Below are 21,894 nucleotides of genomic sequence, written 5' to 3'. Positions count from 1 at the left end.
CATGGTATCTTAGTTTTAGAAGCCTAAATGGACTAAGACGATAGTCTTGGGTTAGATCTTGAATGAGAAAAAAGAATGCTAATAATGAATGTTAGGAAAAAAATACTAAAAATAAATAAATAAATAAATAAATAAATAAAATAATAGCAGTATTGGGGTTTGAACACATGGCTTTGTGCTATGCTAGGCAAGAGCTCTCTCAGCCCTTTCTGCTTTGTTTTTCAGATAGTCTTGTGCATTTTACTCAGGTTGGACTTGGGCCATGATCCTCCTACCTACATCACCTGCCTAGCTGGGTTTATAAGTGTGCAGCACCACACCCTCCTTGTTTTTTGAAATAGGGATCTCGCTGACTTTTTTTGCCTGAGTTTGCCTCCAACCACAATCCTCCCATCTCTGTCTCCCTCGTCACTGGGATTATAGGTGTGCATGGCCTGCTACAATATTTCTAAAAGCCAAAATTAATATAAAAATAAGTGATGAACAAAATTGTCAAAATATTAAATAAATACAGTGTCATGGATTAAATTTTCCCCTCTAAATTCATATGTCAAATGAATTTAGACAGGTACATACTACCCATGTACCTGTTTTTGGAAGCAAAGTATGAGGGGAGGTAATTAGGAGTAAATGAAATCATAAGAGATGGGGCCCCTGTCAGATAGAATTGTGTCCTTAAGAAAGACACACAGAGTTTCTTCTCTCTCTCTTTCCACCATGGCAGAACTCAGCAAGAAGAGGCTGTCAGCAAGTCAGAGAGGGAGGCCTCCCCAGGAACCAACCAGAAATCAACCTAGCTTGATCTAGGGCTTTTAACCTCCACAACTGTGAAAAATTACATTTCTGTTATTTAAGCCATCTAGCCTGTGGTAGTTTGTTATGGAAGCCTGAACAGAAGAAGACAGGCAGGATCCCTATAACTGATTTTTCCACCTGCCTCAGGTTTCACTGTCATTCCAATATTTTGATATTTAGTTTACCATGGATTTTTACATAAATTTTGAGGTTTTTTTTAAATGTTGTACAAAAATATTGTTTTCCTTGATGAGTGACATGAGTTTTGCCTTACCTTGGTCCTGGCTATGCCAGGTGTCTAGGGCCATACTTTGCAGCCCCATCTCCCAAAGATATAGCCAGACCTCCATGGATTCTGGGCCTGTGTTTTACTAATGTCCTGTCTTGTTAGGCCATGTCGAGGTGTCCACCAACTTTCTATCAACACCACTTGGACACTCCTACCTCCTCTGCTTTCCATTGGACTGGTTCCAAAGAGAAAAACACTTAAGAGAGTCAGAAATAGAGGATGGAATAGTAATCAAAAGGGAAGATTAGAAAAGAAATGGGTTGAACTCTATGATTAGTGTTCCAGTATTATAAACACTAAGCTAATAGGAAGTCTCTCAAACTTGGCGCAAAGATGCCTGACCAGTCATCAAATGTAGAACATCTTTCATTAGACAGCTAGATAGATAGATAAATACATAGACAGATACATAGATGATAGATAGATAGATAGACAGACAGACAAATAGAGAATCTGAATGCATGTCCTGCTCAGTTTCCTTGTGGGAGTAAGGCAACAGTACAGGAAAAACAGGGTGTGGAGACAGAGGAAGGTCATCAGTTAAGTGCTTCCTCTGCACTAGGACTGTGCTAGCTGCTTCCCACATTAGCTCACCATACCCTCCTGACTCTGAAGGCTGGGGTGTGTAGGATGCACTCTGCTCCTGTGCCAGAAAGCTTTCAGGTGAGCAAAAGTACATATTTATAGACGTCTGAGAGAAAGACCGTCGGCTCTTCTTTGGAAGGCAGAAAGCTGTGTTCTGCCAAGTATTCGAGTCTTCTGCATCTGAACATGAAATGTACGAGGTGTCTCCGACTGGTGCTGGAGAGATGATGGTCCTTGATATTTCCAGTACCTGACCTCTGTCAGCACTGTGGGGGCTCCAGTCCCCGTAGCTGGAAAAAACAAACCATCCCTGCCAAGCTGAGCCAAGCCTTCCCTGGAATTACTGCCGCTCAGCACCTGTTTCATTACTAGTGCATTTACCCAACTAACATCACCTTAACCCTTGGAGCACTAGCAAAATGTAGAGTTTTATATTTCAGAACAGTGACAGCCCTACTCCAGTCCCCTAATTCATCTTTAGTAAATAGTGAATGAGCTCTGTTCAGTGAGCAATGAAGGCTACATACAAACTGAAGAAGGAGATGAAACCAGAACAAGCACATATATCTATAATAAATTCAACACATCTAAAAAACACCCTGATTAAAATTGGAGTTAGAAGCCAGTTTCTCCTCCTTCTACAGACCCCTGGAATATGTTTCTTGAAGTGCAGTAGGCAGGTTTTTCTGTGGCTTCCCTGAGAGGAGAAGCCCCTGACAGAGACCCAACTTCTCTAACTCTATCCTGCATGCCAAGAAAAGACCCAGAAGCATGGAGATTGTCAAGACAACCAGAGCCCTGTAGGAAAATTGAAGAATCCTCTAGACCAAAAAGAAGCTTGGAGGGAGAGGAACACAGAAGAGAAAAGGGGAAGGCCCCAGCAAGGGAAAAGCCAGTGGTTTGCATGAGGTGGGATACAGGACCCCAGCTATTTCTGCCTCTACTTGTGGAAGCCTCTCCATCTTGCTGTGTTTATGGGCCTGAGATGACTTTGTACCCAAGTACACCAGCTAGGCTTGCACTGGAAAACTTGCCACCTTCTGCCCACTTCAGGTTTCATCTGATTCACGCCATGCAGGTCTGGTTTCAAGAGTTCCATGCATTTTTGCAGCTGAATGGAAACAACTGGATGTAAATCAGACCTAGAGAACACCTGCAACTCTTCATGCACTTGTACTTCATCCTTGACACGAATTCCACTATTTAACCACTGAGTGACCAGAGCCAGTGCCCAGGTTCCTCCAGGCTTTGATGTCCAAAGCTGCCAGATTCCTAGGACCCCAGAAGAGGAAGCCAGTCTCAAGAAGCTCCAAAGTTTGCACAACACAGTAGGGTGACCAAGAGGCCACACTGGAGAAGGAGGGGAAGGCACACCAAGCAGAGAGCACAAGGTTGTAATTTATAGGAGATGACGCAGCCTCCCAAGCAGGCTACTGAGTGAGCCGACAGAGGTTCCCTCAGGATCAGGGCTTCATGTTCTGAAGTTGAGAGTGTGAGGAAATAGGGACAAGTGGCCACTCTGACTCAATCATCCCAAGTGTTTGCTGCTCATTGCTTTGAAGGGAGGAGGGAGAGCAGTAACCAAGGTCTGGTCAACACAGCAGTGACTCGAAGTGCAATTTAGTCATCTTGGACTTGGTCCAACCAGCCCTCTTGGTGTGAGAGAGGAGCAATTTGTTACTTCTGCTGTCATCAGCACTGGGCTGCCATAGCCAGAGATCTGCAGGCAGCAGTAGCAGGAATGGCTGAAGAGAAATGGAGGGAGGATGGCAGTCCTCCTGGTCTGAGAAGACACAGGAAAGGGGTAGCCCCCAGGATTCTCCCTCATCCAGACCCTACTGCAGGAAAACCTGGTAGGAATCAGGAGACTAAAAATGACTTTCTGGCTCCCCTTTTCCCACCCAGGCTGTGCTCCCAGATTCTGTCCATACCCTACTAGGGCAACCATCACCCTATATAATATGCACTTGACTGTGTGCCCGTCTTCTTAAGAACAGGGACTGCGTTTATTCATCTTTATGCCTCCCAGCACCTAGAGCCCTGTCTGGAGTGAGGGAATGAAATATTGTTATGATGAAGGTGTGATTTACTCTCTCCAATGAAACTGAGGGGTAGGGCTGACAGTATGGTTCAAGTGGTAGAGGACCTGCCTCGCTCAGGTGAAGCCCTGAGTTCAAACTCTACTACCACCAAAGAGAGAGAGAGAGAGAGAGAGAGCTGAAACTGAGGGGCTACTGCTATGCTGCAAATCAGTCTCAATGTTTGCATAGCACTATCTGGGATAAGGCAGCCTTCTTGGGCAAAGGATCATTATTCAAAGCACAAGGGCAAAAGGGAAGTATCAGAAGAATGTCTGAGTTGCAGTTTAAAATTCAGATACCTGAGCCTTCCGGCTCTCTGAAGCAGAAACTTGACTGTGGAGACACGAAAAGGACCATCAGATTCATCTCACTAGATTTCCTTATTTTACACATACCAGTTCTGAGACTTATGAAAGAAAAGTGATTTGTTCAAAGTCTCCTGTCTAGAACAGGTAGAGCTGAGAGTAGAGTTCAGTCTTTCCCACCACAAGCCGAGTCACTTCTGTGAAAAACTGAGAACTTACCAGATACAGGACCCTTTGCTGAGCTCTGAAAGGGAGATGCACGGATAGGTAAGGCATGATCCCTGTCCTCAAGGTGTACATATAGTCTAAGTGTTGGAGTAAGACACGCCTACAATCAAGGCAGACTGTGATATCCATGCTGAAGTAGAGGGTAACAGTTTTGGCCCCCTTAAAATTCAACATTCAGATGCTTAGATAATAACATTTTGTTAGAACAACTTCATTTTTACAGAAGGACTATAAGGAGTAAGCCAGGGTTAGTATTTATATGGTGAGGCACTGACAATTTTCAAAAACTAATATAATACATCAAACCCAAATTTTACCAAACAAAATTTATCTCTGCTTTAATGAAAGAGTTATATAGATGGCACATTCCCTTTTTGCACAACTCTAAAGGACGTTGTGTAAAGGTCGATTATTGCTGACCCGTACTGGCTAAGAATTTTGGCTAGATAAGCATACAATTGTTTTTAATTTCAGATGAATAAAAGTTGACTGTACCTTTTTAAGGAAAAGTCTAGACGCAGCCTTGAATGTCTATCACTTCAAATGAGGTCCACATATCTTTAATGCACAATGATAAATCAGATGATGATGAGGGTAATCACTCCTCTCAATGAACTCATCTCTGTGGCCAGAAGCAATAACCAATCTTTCAAATGTATTCAAATGACAATGATGCTCCGTCCCAATGAGCTCAAAATCATCTTGATGGTCAAAAGAAGGACTTATGGGATTCTATAAGCTTGAAGCGTGCCACATACCCAATCAGTTATGACATATGGGTACATCATACTGGGGGGGTGCTCTCACAAAGGCCAAACCATGTGGCCAACTGAAGTTTTCACAGCCCCATAAAGTATCACATCTGGGATTGAATGTGCTTCTCTCTACCCCTCTGCACAAGTCCTGTGATTATTTGTTTATTCATTTGCCTGTTTGTTGGTTCAAGGTACAATACTTATTCCTACCTCAATGGGAATTTGAAAGATAGATGCCAGTGATGAGCTTTGGATAAATATGAATCATAAGCACTGACGATTTTGTCATATATACACATATGTATATATGTTAAGGAATAATTGTTACACAATTGGGAAAAAAGAATCAAAAGCAGAATTAGGGATGAAGAAGTGGCTCAAGAAGCAGAGTACTTGCCAAGCAAGTGCAAAGCCCTGAGTTCAAATGCAATACTTCCAAAAAACCAAGCAGAACCAGTTTTTATTAATCCCTCAGTTCCATTAGGACTAAAGCTGCCCAGAAAAAAGAAGAATAGACTTTTTTTTAGGTGCTAAGGATGGAACCCAGGGCCATATGAATACTAGGCAAGTGTTCTACCATTGAGTTACATCCCCAGTCTAGAACGAGACTTTTAAGGGACCTCTTCTCAGTAGAATGAGCCTATTTGGGAAGTAGAGACAATAACAAGTTCCTTTTGAACGTTTGAGCATTCAGGTTGTCATTAAATTGTCTACTCTCTGAAAGTCTTTCTAACCTTCATGTTGTGAAGTCTAAGAACTTGTCAGCCAACTTTATTTTTAAAAGCAGAGGGCGCATGTATAAGTAAATAAAGCAATCCATGATGGACTACACACCCTTGGAGTAAAAACCCAGTTAAAACATTCATTTACAGAAATGAAGAAAAAAATAAATTGCTTTTTATGAGGTAAAAATTATAGCAGGAAGTTGAAAGATTTAAGACGTTATTTTGTCTAAGCTCTGAGCAGACATGCACTGGAAGGGTTCTCTTATTGTGTCAATCCTCTCCTTTGTATTATCACTCCAAACACTGACCTGCCTTCCCACTGCCTTACCACTAGGGAGCGATTCCTAGTTTCAGTCCTATCTGTTCTCTCCATCTGAGCACCAAGCCATACCACCTTAGCCTTCAGAACTTAGTCAAGACTATGATTAGTTTTAGTGAAATGACTGTGACATATTTAACTTGCAGACAGAGACATCAGCATAACCCTCTTTCCTTGCCATGACAACCATGTGTTGAGATGGTAGAGAGGCAAAATGGAAGAGGACTAGATTCCTGAGTCACCTTCAGGAGAGAGCCATGCTACAAGATGTCCAGATTGTTCCTGGTGTTCTTGTATCAGTGGCTCCTAAGCAACAAACTCTACTTCCCAGAATGTATCGTTGTCCAGTTTCTTCCCACTGGTTATGGGTTTGGCCATGACACTTACCTTAGTCAATTAGATCTTTGGAAGCACAATGGAAGGCTGATTCATGTTTACACACTGGAGCTTATCCTCTTAGAACACAATCACTGGCAGCCTAGCTGCCATGCAATGAGGAAGCCCAAGCAGCAACATAGGGAAGCCACATGGAAGAGAACAGAGAGACCATCCAACAGCCCAAAGGGAGACAACAGACATATGTCCCTGCTTATGCCATCTCACTCAGCCATTTAAGCTACCTAGGCTGAGGCTCCGGATATCACGGAGCCCAGGTAAATTATCCTTCTGTAACTTGAGTGCCTGAGCCACAGAATCAGAAGCAAATAGAATGGTTGCTTTGGATTACTAAGTGTTTCAAACCACTAAGTGCAGAAATTTTTGATAACTGAAACAGTAAACAAGAAAGAAACTTAAAATAAATACTCAGCCACTAGACTTCAGGGATTATTTTTTCAGTGCCAAGAGGCCTAGCTTGTCCTGCATAACTCTGATCTTCCCATTTCTTATCCTTCTTTATCCCATGCTTTAACGTCTTCTTTACTACTATTACATGAACACATGACACTAGCATTAATTGATCACTAACTATGGATGGATTTATGGAATTCTTAGAACAAATCTTGATAGAGAAGAATTTGAAGTCAGGAGACCTCAAATTACGCAAATTGCCCAAGTTTTCAGGCTTGACAAGGGACAGAGTCACGATTCAAACCCATGCTAAGCTCTTAGCACTTCCCTGCTCAAATACAGCAGCTCCAAATACCTACCCAATTATCCTTTGTGCCTCGGCTTTAAAATCCTTTGCTTGGAGACTGATCCTTACTATTCTATTAAGTGTCTAGAAAATAGCTGCTGGGTTTAATTGAATGGACTATTTGTCTCAGACCTCTTATAAATACAATCTGATGCATGTGTGCATGAGTCAAAGGAGGCTTAAGCACTGGGATCAAATATGCACCATGGCTCGTAACTGCTCACAGTCATTCTTTGGAGTAGTAGCAATACAGCTGGTTGGAATCCTTGCCTGTATTCTCCCCCAGGCTTTTCCAGCAGCTCTACTTCTTTCCTACTACAGGAAGGGATAAACACCCTTCATATACTTCCTCTCACCCCAAACTGCAAGGAAAGTAGTAACACTAATTAGTTGTAACAGGGTGTTCATTTCACACAGGTCTCAGCAGGATGCCTGCCATTCTTTGAAATAGTCTGGAAATGCCCTTGATTTAAACATCTGAAGATAATTGAACCAAAGTTGCACCCAAAAACTCTGAGTGACATGCCTTTAATTCTCTCCCTCACTAATAAGAAGTATTTGCTGCCATTTCTTATCTACTAAACACCTTGACAGCTTCAGACAATGAAGACTTGTACCCGAGGATCCTAAAAGAATAAGTTAAAGTAAAAATTGATAATAAATGGAGGAGCAAGGCAGCCTGAGAGATTGAACAAAACCCTGTGTCAGAAGACTAGACAATACTGGGGTTAATCTGATTAAAGCACAATATATACACGTCTGAAAAACCAAGGTGAACCCCTGTGAAACAATCAACATACACTTAAAAGGTGAAGGTCAGGAAGGTAAAACAGGTCCTGTCTAGGGGTGAGTATCAGTGGGAGGGGGAAGGGTAAAGAGGGTGAAGGAAGGCAAATATGGTAGATGTACTTTGTATACGTGTGTGAAAATAGAACAATGAAACCTGCTGAAATTGTTCTAAGAAGGGGGACAAGAGGAGAATGATGGAGGGAGTGAATCTAATTAAGATATACTGTAAAGGGCTGGGATGTAGCTCGGTGGTACAGCGCTTGCCTAGCATGCGTGAGGCCCTGGGTTCAATCCCAGCACCAAAAAAAAAAAAAAAAAAACCTCTCCCCAAATATATACTGTAAGTACATAGGTAAATGTCACAGTGAATCTTCCCTTGTACATCTATGATATGTTAATAATTTTTTTTAAAAACCTGTGTCTGTTTAAAGGGAAGAAAGAACTGCCCTACGGATCTACAAGCTTAAGCTCCATACCTGGAAAAAAATAGGAAAATTAGAGGAAAACTGATTTTTTGACAATATCAAAGACAAGGATATTAATTAGCAAAAATGAGAACATTTTCTAACATGTTGCTGTCAAGCTAATAGGTAAACAGGCTGCTTGTACACCACAGGTGGCAGTGTAAATTGAACACCACTTTTGGAGAGTAATCTGGAGTGAACATCAAAATATTAAATGCCATAACTTTAACTATACAACTCCAGTTCCAGAATTTATTCTATAAATGTTATCACACAAATGTCCCAAATAATTACGGAGTTTTATTTAAAGAAGCTTATGACTAAAAACAACCTAAAGATTCATTAACATAAATTTGAAAAAGTTCTGGTAGATCCACAAAATGTAATACTTCATGACTTTTAAAACATGGGAAAGGAAGGACCTGTAAGTGGCTATTTAACGATTCTCAACACAGCAGCTCAAGATCAGTTATATTTTTCTTTTTCCTTTGTGTGCTATTCCTGCCTCAATGCTTTAGAAGATCATGTTGGTCTATGTTTCCATTCTATGAAAAATATAAGTGGATCTTGATGAAATCCAAAGGATACTATATGTATCCTGCCACAATTTGTGTTCTCATTTTACAGGTTTGTATGCATACATGTGTGTATGTATATAATTATTCATATACTTCAGTCATATAACTAACTCATGTATATGCATCTGGGATAATGCTAAAGAAACTGGTACCTGTTTATCCTGGGATGGTAAACTGAGAAACTTGCGATAGGAGATTACTTTTGTTTATGCTTTTCACTGAGTACTCTTTTGGGCTGTTTGACTTTTTAGATATATGTACAATGTATGAGTTTTTAATTTATATGTAAAAACAAAGCCTAACAATAGCTATCATAACCTATCATAGAATGGAAATTTATAGACCAACATGATCTTCTAAAACATTGAGGCAGGAATAGCACATTAAAGGAAAAAAGAAAAATATAACTGATCTTGTGATTTGAGACTTTTAATCAAACTGTTAGGAAAAACCTACAAATATACTTACCCCTCAGACAGCAGTTCAATAGGTGTGGAGGGAATCAGAGAAAGGCCCAGATGCCTGATGATCACTGTCACCCAGCAGGGATTTAACAGAGTAGGTGCTCCTGGGCAGCAGCCAAGGAAAACACAGTGGTAAACATTCCAGGCTCAGAAATACTGGCTACTTGAAAAGAGTGAAGGAAGCCCTCTACCTCATCACCACATCTTAGGCCCAGCCCAAATCTGACCCCCGTGGACATAGAAGAAAATCCTCTGCACGTTCATAGACCCTTGGGTTATAAATGATATTCCTCCTTCTCCCAGCACATCCTTTAGCTCTCCATCACCATGGCCTAGAGTGAGGAAAGAAGGGCACACTGAGGCTGGGGGACTTAATGGGAAGCCAGGTGCTTATCTTTGCTCTCTGCTCATGCCTGACTACCATCTTGGATGAGTTGTCTTCACCTGTTTTCCCATGTCTAAGATAAGAAAACTAATGATTTCATTCTTTTATGAATTTAAACATGATCGTTAATGCAATTTTCCCTCCTAGGACACACAGGAATTTGAGAAAATAAACTGCTGTACAAATAGGAAGTGGTAGCAGTGTTACACAAAATGATCATTCTGGTGGAAAGCCAACAATTTATCCAAATTTTCCAGTCAGTTGATTCAATTAAAACAGTCAATATCCCAACACAAACAAAACCTAAAAATATGATTGATTCATTTATTGCCACACACATATATTGAACATTTATTGCAAACCAAGGGTGATATGAGGACTACAGATATATAAACAATATGTATGTAGCATATACAAGGGAACAGACATAAACAAATATTCATGCTCCAGTATTGTCACTACAGTATCCCACTAGAGTTATAAGCAAAGTGCCATAGGAGGAAAAAGGGTTGACCTTGTCTATGGTTTCGTCTACAGTTTCGATCTTCACTCACACACACACCCCAAACATCAAGACACATAAGGTAAACACAATTGCTCACCACACTGCACAATTATTTGTTGAGAAATCTGCAAGTTATTAGTAGTAATTTTTTGAAACTGGATACTAATCAACATATTTTTCAGTTTTGTTTCAACTTAGTCAAGCATCTAATTGAATAATTCCTAAGCTGAAGGACCAAAACGACTCGGTAAGTGGTGGTTATTTCAGATTTCACAGTGGTAGAAACACTGTATAAGAATTATAGAAGTGACTCAGAAGTAGTGGCAATTATTAGGCAATATTTTGATCAAGATTATTTTGATTAGTGTCTTCACCACCACCAAGCCTGGGTTCTATCTCCGCTTTCTGTGTGCCAACCTACATAGTTGTATTACTTCAAAATTACTGCATGTTTGTTTACTCTGTGAATCAAATCCATCAGTAAGAGAAGGAAAGAAATGAGGAGAAGCCAAAACTGTCAAAGCCATGTGACAACACAGTAAAAGTCATGAAGAGGAAGAAGTTAACCAAACGTTTCACTTTAAACCTGTGTTTTCACATTTAGTGTTTCATTCAGGTCTAAATAGCCCAAGAGTTGCAAGTATTGGACAGAGATCCCTGAGTTAACCTGTATAAAATTAAATTTTATTCTAATTTAATTCACCTCCAGAATGGTACTCTTGCTATCAATGCTAAAACCCTGAAGGAGTTTCATCTTCTATTACCTTTATAAAAAAAAACAAGTTGTATTTGCCACAACCAGAAAATATCCTGAGCCTCCCTTGCCTAGGGAGCCTGTAATCAGACACTACTTGCCCCCACACATTATTTCAATAGCCACAAGTCATTCCTATCAAAACAAAAAGTAATTTTCTGACCTTTCTAACAATAATGAATGTTCTTAGTTATGACATTTGTTTGGGTGCTGGTAGAACTGTTACTGTAGCTTTCAAATATGATGCCAATACACTCTGACCAAGTTTGCACTTTCCAGCCCCTTTTCTCCCAGGCATTCCTAAGAAAAAGACAGTGATATTCGGTAATGGTTTTCAAACCTATATGCCGAACAAAATCATCTCAGAATTTTTCTAAAATAAAGACTGCAACCCTTCTTCCCCTTCCAGAGTTCCTGAAAGGAGTCGGTGTGGGAGGGATCTTCAAAACTGTACTAGTAACATACCCTTCGAGTGCATTAATGATGAACCCAACATAGACCTTTACTGGGTATATGTTGTCCTAAAAAGAACTATGTAGGCAGCTCAGAAGAGAAGAGTTGGTGGCAAGGAGGACTTGACAGTTTCTGAACAAACCAAGGAGAGTTTAGTATGGACTGACCAAGATGATATTAAGAAATTAGCACTGCAAGGTATCATTGCCTCACGCCTGTAATCCTAGCTACTCAGGAGGCAGAGATCTTCAGGAAGATCATGGTTCAAAGCCAGCTCTGGCAAATCATTCACAAGACCCTATCTTGAAAAAATCCATCACAAAAAAAAAGGGCTTGTCCAGTGGCTCAAGTGATAGAGCACCTGCTTAGCAAGTGTTTAAACCCCAGAGCTGAAGAAAGGAAAGAAGGAGGGAAGGGAGAGAGGGAGAGAGGGAAGGAGGGAGGAAGGAAGAAGGAAGGAAGGAAAGAAGGAAAAAAGGAAGGAAGGAAGGAAGGAAGGAGGGAAGGGAAGATAGATTAATATTAATTGTATTATGTGTGGTATTGTGTTTCTGTCAAAATGGACTTTTTTTGAAGACTTCTCAAGTACTAAAGAAGTACTTAGTGGTGGAATGACATGATAATTAAGGCTTGCTTTAAAATAGCCCAATAAATAAGAAGAAAGATGGAGAACAAATACAGCAAAAATATGAGGGCATTGAGGGTAGATGATGTTTCATGAAAGTTTGTGGCACTTTCTTGTTCACAAATTTTCATAACAAAATTTGTTTAATTATCTGAAAGAGAGCAATAATAACTACAGCCTATCTTCATGGTGTGAGGTTATTTATTTTCCACATCTTCTGGATGAGAGCTCATTGGCACACTATATTCTCTCCATGTAAATGAAAAAAATAAAGACTCAAAGAAGGCAAGTGTCTTACTTATGCTAATCAGAGACTTTCCCTTAGCCATAACTTATGCAGTGTTTTAGAAGTTCATCTCTATAAAGCATTTTTTATTTTTTCTTTAGGAAATTCCTTGAAGCTGGACATTTTTATTTTCAAGCACCAATACACTGAATCTGAGAGCTTGACACAGCAGAAGGTGAAATTCAAATCACATATACAAAAGAGGTCAATTTTCATGCCTGAACGAAAATACACAACTCATTATGGGAAGATCCAACTTATTTTTAGCAAATTTTATATATGAAAGAAATGGCTTTACCAAATCTGTGGGCATTTGTCCTCACTATATTAATGAGAGGGTTTCATCCTGTATAACCTTTCGCTCTAGCACACCTGAAACAACAAGCATTTTCCTGTGCAGTGAAAACAAGTTGTCATCTAAAACGTCTTTGTACACATCTGGAGAGAACTCACATACTTCAAAGGTGAGGTATAGCAGGCACCTAACTATAAACCCCACTGGTGAAAATAAAATACAAGTATATTTACGGAGACTACTCAGAATATCAGAAGAGTTGGTGTAGATACTATTTTGCACCCATGGTAAACAGGCTGCATTGCCAGTGTTGCTAGATGAAGAAGGAAAGACCCAGAAGCTCTCAGCACCAAAACTAGTTTGAGGAACTTGTGGTTGGGTTTGGGCTCACAAAACAGGATGTTGGTGCCACTCTAGTCATCTAAAGAGATGCACACAATGCAGATGTTGGATTGTAGTCTATAGTAAGCACAGTGCCTGAGCCAGGTACAGAAGCTCCCATTTGTCCTTTCCAGGTAAATATACCAGGTCCCGAATTCTGAACTCTATCTTAAGTACGAGGTGCTTCAAGCATTTTTCAAATTGTAAGTGCAAGTGAGATTAGGAAGTCAATTTTTTTTTATTTTCCTAGGATAGAATGGCTCGAATGACATAGTAAATATATCATCTAGCATAGGCTTAAATTAGCAAGATCTGGATTAAAGAGAAGCCCTCTTGCAAGTCATGAAAGGCAACCAGCACAGCAGCCAGAGAAACCCTGAGAATCTGCATTAAGTTCCTTAGTATCTTGCACAAATTACTCGTACCCTGTACCTGATACAAAATCATACCTCAGGTTCATCTCATCTTCTCTCTTATTCAGTAGGGCCCACATCTTTGCTGAAACAAAAAAGAGGGGAGGTAGCTCAATCTGTGTGATTATTGTAGGGGCCCTATATAGTGGGGTTATTCTGTGACTGTCAATCCTGCCCTTCTGGACCATGAGAGACCTGAAAAAAAGCCTATAATTTAGTTAAGAAAGAGGGTGTCACTGAGTGAACAGGAACTTTCAAATCTTTATGGACAACATATACTTTTCGTAAAGTGTTTCAGCCTCTGAAGTGCTCTACTGTCCCTCAGAGACATGCAATGGAATACTTGTCTTTTGTGTGCTACAGTTAGATCTCAAGAGTTGTCATGTACTCCCCTCCTAGGGTTGAGTTCCTGGGTCACATTCCTTTCTTAAAGAAGATCCAGAATAAGCACCATGTTGGAGTGGTGGACTCCTCCAAAAAGCATTCAACAATTCCTAGAATCTGTTGGCTGTCATTGACTGCATCTTGAAGTAGTCTCTCGATTCAGGACAGTCAAGTAGAGAGAGTCAGACTCAATCATCCTGCTTGTTTATATATGAACTAGAGAGAAACTATTTTCCATGGTTGGAGTTCAAGGCATCCTCTTCCCAATCCTCTCAGGCTCCTTGTGAAAGTTTCATTCTCAAGCACTCAAGGGCAATCTCTACTCTGCAGGCTTAGAACACAAGAACAACTTGAAAGTCACCTGCTCCACCAAATCCACAGTGACACTGGGTTGGCCCCAGTAATCCTACACCAATGTGAGCACAGTGGCTGAGAGCCCAAACAAAAAAGAGTTTGGACACCTTTTTCTTCTACAGCAGGTTCTAGCTACAGGTAGCTGTAAGACTGATCAGAACACATAACGGACAAAGGGAAATATCAAAGGGAGGCTGTTTTCTTCCTTGAGTGTCTAAGTCAGACCCAGAATTGTACCTGAAGTTTATATGTAATTTGACAGGGACTCAAAAGTATTTGGCACTCTGTATATCTCCATCCCTGACTCTTTATTACTGTGCTGCTGCTTCTGAAACACATTCTCACACAGCTACTTTATGTTCGTTCCTCAGCCCTCCAGTTTTCTAAAAAGTTAGCTTTTGTCTCAGGGATGGAGTGGGTCCTTCTTTCTTCTCCTGACAACATGTCTTCTCTTCCATTATAGGGCTGAGCCCTAGACTAGAACTTCCTGTCAGTTCATGCACGTATTCCCCACTACTGATGGGAAGGAAAAGCCAAAAGAGTTATGTTCTGCTTGAGCTTAACCCAACTCCGCTTTCTCAAGCAAACATACGCAATCTGTCTTTCATTTAGAGATATTTTTTGCACTTCTGCTTAACAGTGGTGATTTTCAGATTTCCTTTTATTCTATTTCTTTCCCTCCTTTGCTAGGCAGAAAACAGAGGTTGCTGTGGATATAAGGCCTGAAACAAATTGGGAAAAATAGAACAAAGATAATCACAGGAAGAGTGATTACACTCCTCAATACTAATACCTTTTCAGGCAAAATCTCTAAAACAAACCCCATGCAGACAGTATTCAGAAATTTCTACCTATAAAAATGCCGTATTAACAGCAAACTAGATAATCTTTTTTCTTATTCAAATCTAGTTGTCTCATCCCCATTACAAATGAAGACTCCAGAGTCCAGAGAGATCAATGGATAGGTCTAGGAACATACCTATAGGCAACTGGCAGATACCTCATGCTGGGCTTCTAGTACCATCTTGAAGCCAACTCACCTTCAAAGTGGTTTTGTTGGTGACAAAAACTATCACTAAAGTTTGTCAACTACTAATTCACTTTCATGAATTTGTACTGGGTGCTAATAAGAATTCACAGAATTTTCCAGTCAAGAGGGACTTATAAAATAAGTATGTCTCCTCCAAAAAGTTACAATTCAAGGTCAAATTGTTAAGTGTCATGGGAAAATACAAAATAGTAAGTTGTATAGGTTTCTACTTCACCCCTTTTTCTGTATACAATTCTACAAAGTAGAAAAGATCAAGAACAAGCACTATGTTCGTGTGTGTATGTACTCACATGTGCATAAAGATGGCCACAGAGCAAAGGGAGACCACCAAAGCCAACACCTCCTTGGGTACAGGCATCAATTGCCCAAGAGTCTAAAAGTTAATGACAATCTAAGAAGACAAAATGAATGTAACAGGTGTGTGTCCTACCAAGGAAACAACAGGTTGGTTTGTAGTGTACAGTATGCAGGTATTTTATGAAGATAAAAGCAGGGTAAGGGACTGGAGGAGTGGGTCAAGTGGTAGAGCACCTGCCTAGCAAGCGTGAGGCCCTGAGTTCAAACCCCAGTACCATCAAAAAGAAAAAAAAAAGCAGGGTAAGAACCTTGCTCAGAAATTATCTATTCAGAGGACTTAGCAAGGACCTCCCCATCATGGAAGCCACAGAGGGATCCCTGGAATTCCCTGTGACCATAAAATCATAGAAGTGGCCTGGCATCATTGAGAGAGAAAACCAAACAAATGCCTCTAAAAGAAGAGCTCCCTATAGCAAAGTCCAAGTGAAAAGGTATCTGGTGGCATCCAAGAATTTCTTCCACAGTGGTAATACTTAAATATGTGAGCTCTGAACAGACATATCTATTTCTCTGAAGTCATCACATGTTTGATTTGGACATGATGTTGATTGACGTTTACATCAAATTGCCCTTGTCCCAACCTGGAGTACTCTGGTCATATTGGGTGCTTAAAGTAGGGCTGGAAAGTAGGACAAACTTTCCTTAGAAAGAATTTTAGGGAGCAGCAGGGGGAAACAGGATCCAGACAGGAGCAGCAGGAAGCAAAATGGCATGAAAGAAAAGATAGCCTTCAAGGAGGATGAGCTATGAATATCAGCAGTGCCATAAGACGAGAAGGTTAATAGGGTCCAATCCCATGCCCCACACTCTCCAAATGGTTTCTCATAAAAACACTGAAGAGTTTTCAAGTTTTCTCCGTTTATCAAAAGGAATAAAGTAAACAGATAATAGTATCAATCACATAACAGCCCTGCAGCAATTACTACTCTTATTTTATATGTACACAACTGAGTGTACATGAAGTGACTAAGTCACTTACCCAAGGTCACAAAACAAGAACTAGATGCTCAAGTCAGATCCCTCTGACCTTTAAATCCTGACTTCTCTGCTGTACAAGGTTATTTGACCTCTGTATCAGTCAGCTTTCTGTCACTGTGATAAAACAACTGAGAAAATCAACTACAAGGAGAAAAATTTTATTTGGGCACATGATTTCAGTCTTTGGTCCCTTGGCTCCATTTTTCATGGGCTGTAGTGAGACAAAGCATTGTGGTGGTATGGGCATCACAGAGCAAAGTTGCTCACCTCATGACAGTCAGACAGGAAGCAGAGAGGGAGAAGGGCCAGGACCTTCAAGGTCATGACCCCAATGACCTACTTACCTTACTAGGCCCCACTTCCCAACAGCATCACAGGCTGGCAGCCAAGCCTTTAGCACATGACTGAGGGACATTTCAGATCCAAGTCATAACAGCCTCTATCTTCTGACTCAGTTTCTCCACCAACCAGTGATTTCTGTTTCTAGATTTGAGGGGATTTCTGCTTTCTAGAACAACTCATATTCATCTCTCAAGAGTCTCCCATGAGCTATAAGAGCTGGTACTCAGCTGATAAGATAATAGACAAAAAAATCCTCAAGATTCAGAAAAGAGTCTACACACATAACCAAAAATCGCCCTTATAAAGCAGACCTTTCATTCTCAGTACTCACTAGCAATGAGCCACACAGCTGTGGAGGCCTAACAATTTGGGCAGGAAAACAGACAGGCAAAGAAAAAGAAGAATGTAGTCAAGCCCCAAGGAAAAAATGTTAACATCCGGAACCAATTCACCCATGCAAGCTGGGGAGCATTACACCCAGCTCTGGATAACACCCCTCAGCACCCCGAGCCCTTCACTACACACACACACACACATTGAGACTTGCTTTTCAATTTGCCCCCCTACAGCCATCACACTGGCCTGCATCTGCAGGAAGCACCTCCTAGGGTACCTACCACCCAGTCAGAATATCACAGAGATGCCTTAAATCGCTGTGATGTCACAGTCTAATCTGGGTAATGCACAGTTGCACCAGATGGGATCTAATGTTCCCAGGACTAATGCTGATCATGCAACCAGTGGAGGAAAACTGAAATCATCAAAGCCTGGCCAGTTGCATATCCTGCAGAATCTTCATTTCTAATTGCACAGATCTCATGGATGAGATCTGGTTAATCACCCAAGACTGCAGCATTCATCTCATCCCCCACCATTCTATATATTTCAAGAGTTTGTCTCAATATATGTTCCTTGGGAAAGGAAATGGGCCTAGAGCTTCCTATGCCTCTGTTGTGCAAGAGCATATCAAATCCCATCAATCAGCTGCCTGCAAGCAGTGGGGCTGGTGGTGGGAGAGGCAAAGCTTCAAAACAGAAATAGACTTTCCATCATTCTCTTCTTAGCTCCTAAAAGCCACTTTTCTATCATAGGGCACAACAGACAGGAATATAACACACCGTACAGTTAAACAGCCAAAAAACTCATTAATATTAAAAGTCCACACGCAGAAATCAGGGGGGTAGTGGTGTAGATTTTCTCCAAATCCCTGCTGGAGACATCAGACATCCTAAGAGAGGAAGGTTACTTGGAGTGGGAGGGAAAATGATGGAAAGACAGTGAACAGGTGGACAAAGAAAAAATTGAAACCTACTGTTAAGTTTTCTGAAGCTCACTGTTTACATCTTATCCACTCAGGGCAACAGAACAGAAATGGAGCATGAGTGTGTTTATCAGGATGAGAGATTTCTGCAAATAACAGATCCCGTACCAAACAAGGCTGCTCTAAATAGAGCTGTTACAAAATAAAAGAATCAGATCAGTCACTCAGAGGTTAAAGCTAAGCCATGACTCTAAGAGCGGGTGTACTTGCCGTGGGTCCTCAGGGCGGTTTCCTAATCCTCAGGCATTAAAAAGAAGCCACTGTGGAAATCAGAATCTCTTCCTTTGTAAATTCAATCCATGGCAAAGGGATTTCAGCTGTGATTGCTGAGTTTGAAAAAAATCAACAGTACTTAGAAATGCACGAATTGCTGGTCACTGCAACTGATATGTTTCTAAGCTGTTCCATTTTGAATCAATTACCAATGAGATTCCAACCATCCTGTTGTGAATGGGGAAGGGAATGGGTAAAACAGAACTGTTAAAATGTCTCCTGAATTTCACTGCATGAAGGGATTTAAGATGAGGAGGTTTTAGATCAAATTCAATATGTAGTCACTACTCTTCAGACACTGAGATTTCTGTGCATTAAAGTCAAAGAAAAGGAGGCCACATTGGGAAAACTGCACATGACACATTCCAAAGACCATGGCTTAGAAACTCAACCCTACACTGCTATAACATGGAGCCCTCTACCATCAGGTAGGGAAAAGTCATTTTAAAGCTAAAGTGTTGTTATCGTTAAGACTAATAACAAGCCAAAAAAGTAGAGCACCAGAAACTCTGGATTATGACTTAACGATTTCTGTTTGGGGAAGGAACAACACAGGTAACAAGCAGGAGCTTTCCTCCACAAAACATTCCCTGTAGCACTTGAGAGTCACCTGCAGGACAGGAAAGCTAGTTCACTGGTTAAGTGTACTGAATCTGGAGTTACACAGGGCTGGGCTTAAATTCTGGCCAGGTTACTTAATATGAACAGGAGCAATGTGACTGCAGGTAAATTACTTAATCTGTCCAGACTCAACTTCCTGCTTTGTAAAATGGAGAAGCAATTACCTCCCCTGTGAGGACAACTGGGTGAATATAATGACAAATATTAATAAAACATTTTAAGAGTAACTATCTCATAAGAGCATTCTGATCTTATACTTGATACATATTATTAATTGGAGTGTGTGTGTGTGTGTGTGTGTGTGTGCACACGCGCGCGTGCACAAATACAAGCTTAGCACAGTGCCTGGTGCTAAGTGAGCCTCCAACCCATAAAAACTACTGTGGGTTAGAGTTGTGGACACTCTGAGACAAAACGGACAGAGACTATTTAAAACTCAGACCTGGATTCCCGCAGGAAAGAGCAGTCCCCTGCTCTGGAGGATCAGGATCTGAGAGCTTATGATGAAGTGCTCTGGGCTGCCTGAAGGATGTTGAAGGACCCCTGATCCCTTCTCAGTCCATCTTCCCCAAGGAAGCTACTTTCTCCCTCTGCTGCCAGGAAACCATGTAAACAAAGCCTAGGGTGTAACAAGTTTTAATTTAAAAAAATAGTAAATGATCAAATCCAGGCTTCTATTTTCTAAAAGAAAAAAAAGAGCAAACCAACAGAGCCAGATGTGGGTTCTAACACAAGGTTGGGCTTCTGTTCTTTCTCTTTTTTTCTCTTTAAAAAGATTTCCCAAACTGTTCTTCCCTTACATTCAGCTTAATTATAGATTTTCCTTTAACTTACTCCCTTTGCATATTCTCTCTCTCTCTCTCTCTCTCTCTCTCTCTCTCTCTCTCTCTCTTTCTCTCTCTGCTTTTTAACTCACCAAAGCCACATGTACTAATTCTTTACTGCAGCCTCAACTAATTGGTGCAACTGGTTCATCTTTCCCAGAATTCTGGGGTTCCATCAGAATATGGTTCTACAAACAAAGAATCTTCCAATTTCCTATAAGGCAAAGTCTGGCCTTTCAAGGATTTCTGGGTTGCAGGTATATATCAGCAATTAACTAAAGAGGACAAGAGAGCTTGTGTCAGCTCACTTTCCTGCATCTTTCTGTCCTCTCAGAGCTGAGTTCCTGGGGAGTGGGTAAAGTTCACCCCCTTCGGCCCACCCTTTCTCCTATTGTGTGCCAGCCATGGCTCCTGCCCTGGATGCCCTCCCTTCCTCGCTCAGATCTCTCAGGCTCTGACTTTTTGCCTCAGCGCAACCTTGAGTAGAAACAGCTCTCAGTTCTATTTGACTTTATTAGTTACACATACTCAGATTCTGTACTGTTTCTAACCATAGGCTATAAACACAGTGATGATTCCACTTCATGTCCCAAATGTCCCACTTAAAGCAAAAGAATGAGAAAAGAACCAGAGCATATAGATTATACCTTGTAACCATTTCTTATATTATCTACATAATATTAATTGAAATGCATATGTAGGCATATATATATGTGTGTGTACATATATAAGTTTAGCACAATCACTGACACATGTTCAATGAATGTTGTTATTTGTTATTATTGTTCATATTGTGTTATAATTATCATTATATTTTTATTATTTAGTAAGTGATTTCTATGTGCCAGCCATTTGTGGTCATTTCTACAGAAATGAAATCAGTGAATTCAAGGTCCTGCCCCATAACAATTTACAGAGGAGTGGTAAGAAGACAACTGGTAAATTCACATACTCCGAGACTACAGTCTCCTACAGAGGGGTTGTGCAAAGTGAAAGCATCAAATGAGGCAGTGAGCCATCACTGGGGTTTGAGCCCGGCTACAGAAGTCTATACGGAAATAAAACCTCACAACACAGAAACATGAGAACCCCTCCTAGGTGTGTACTGGGCCCGGTGTGACCCTGCCCTCAAGTTCAGCTGCTATGAATAGAGGTCTTGAATGCTAAGCCATCTTCTGATCTGTCTTGTTGACAAGCATTGTGCCTGTTACTAAGTCGTCCTTTCAGCATTCTCACATCTCTGCCAGATGGAGATCTCAGCTTAGCCGACTAGACATGGAAAATAGTTACTAGTGCTTTCCATTGGGCTCAAATAGTAATGGAGGGCAACGGATATATTTTTTTTAGTCTATCATTTCAATTCACTAGTGATAAAATTACTTTTCTTGGTCTTCATTTTTCCAATACAGAGTTTTTCTGGTTATTTCTTGGAATGGCACAGGAAAGTGTTCAAAGTATGAATAATTTTTATTTTTTTTCAATTCATTAACATTATAGAACCATTTTGGCATTGCTCCCACAGGCAACAACAGGTTATATCAAGCACAAAGGCCTGGAAATCACTGATTGAACGTCTGAATATGTGATATTAATACAAATCTTTTTCAAGAGCTCTCTTAATTTTAGTTCTAAATTTATTTTGGCTTTGAATTGCTATTACTGTCATTTTCCACAACTGTAGTAAAATTTCCCCTCCTTCCAACAAAGTAAGGGAAGGGTCAAATGATGGCCAAGGTCCAATAGAAGAAACATTAAGATTTTAAAAACAAAGAATTAATAG

General features: G+C 40.6%; 1 protein-coding gene across 3 annotated transcripts in view; it reads right to left on the bottom strand.

Moving 5' to 3' along the window:
- Tbx15 (T-box transcription factor 15) overlaps positions 1–21,894 on the bottom strand; it is a 110,454-nt gene that overhangs the window by 79,693 nt on the left and 8,867 nt on the right. Inside the window, exon 2 of one of the 3 annotated variants that reach the window (XM_074050660.1) lies at positions 13,646–13,694. The exons of the other annotated variants lie outside the window; for them this stretch is intronic. The gene's annotated coding sequence lies outside the window, so the exon portion shown is untranslated. The remainder of the gene's footprint in view (positions 1–13,645; positions 13,695–21,894) is intronic. 3 annotated transcript variants of the gene reach the window in all.

Source organism: Castor canadensis, chromosome 12 (genome assembly GCF_047511655.1).
Source record: "Castor canadensis chromosome 12, mCasCan1.hap1v2, whole genome shotgun sequence".
In the NCBI taxonomy this organism is placed as follows: domain Eukaryota; kingdom Metazoa; phylum Chordata; class Mammalia; order Rodentia; family Castoridae; genus Castor; species Castor canadensis.
Note: the sequence above shows the minus strand (reverse complement) of the source record. Positions and strands in the feature narration are given on the sequence as shown.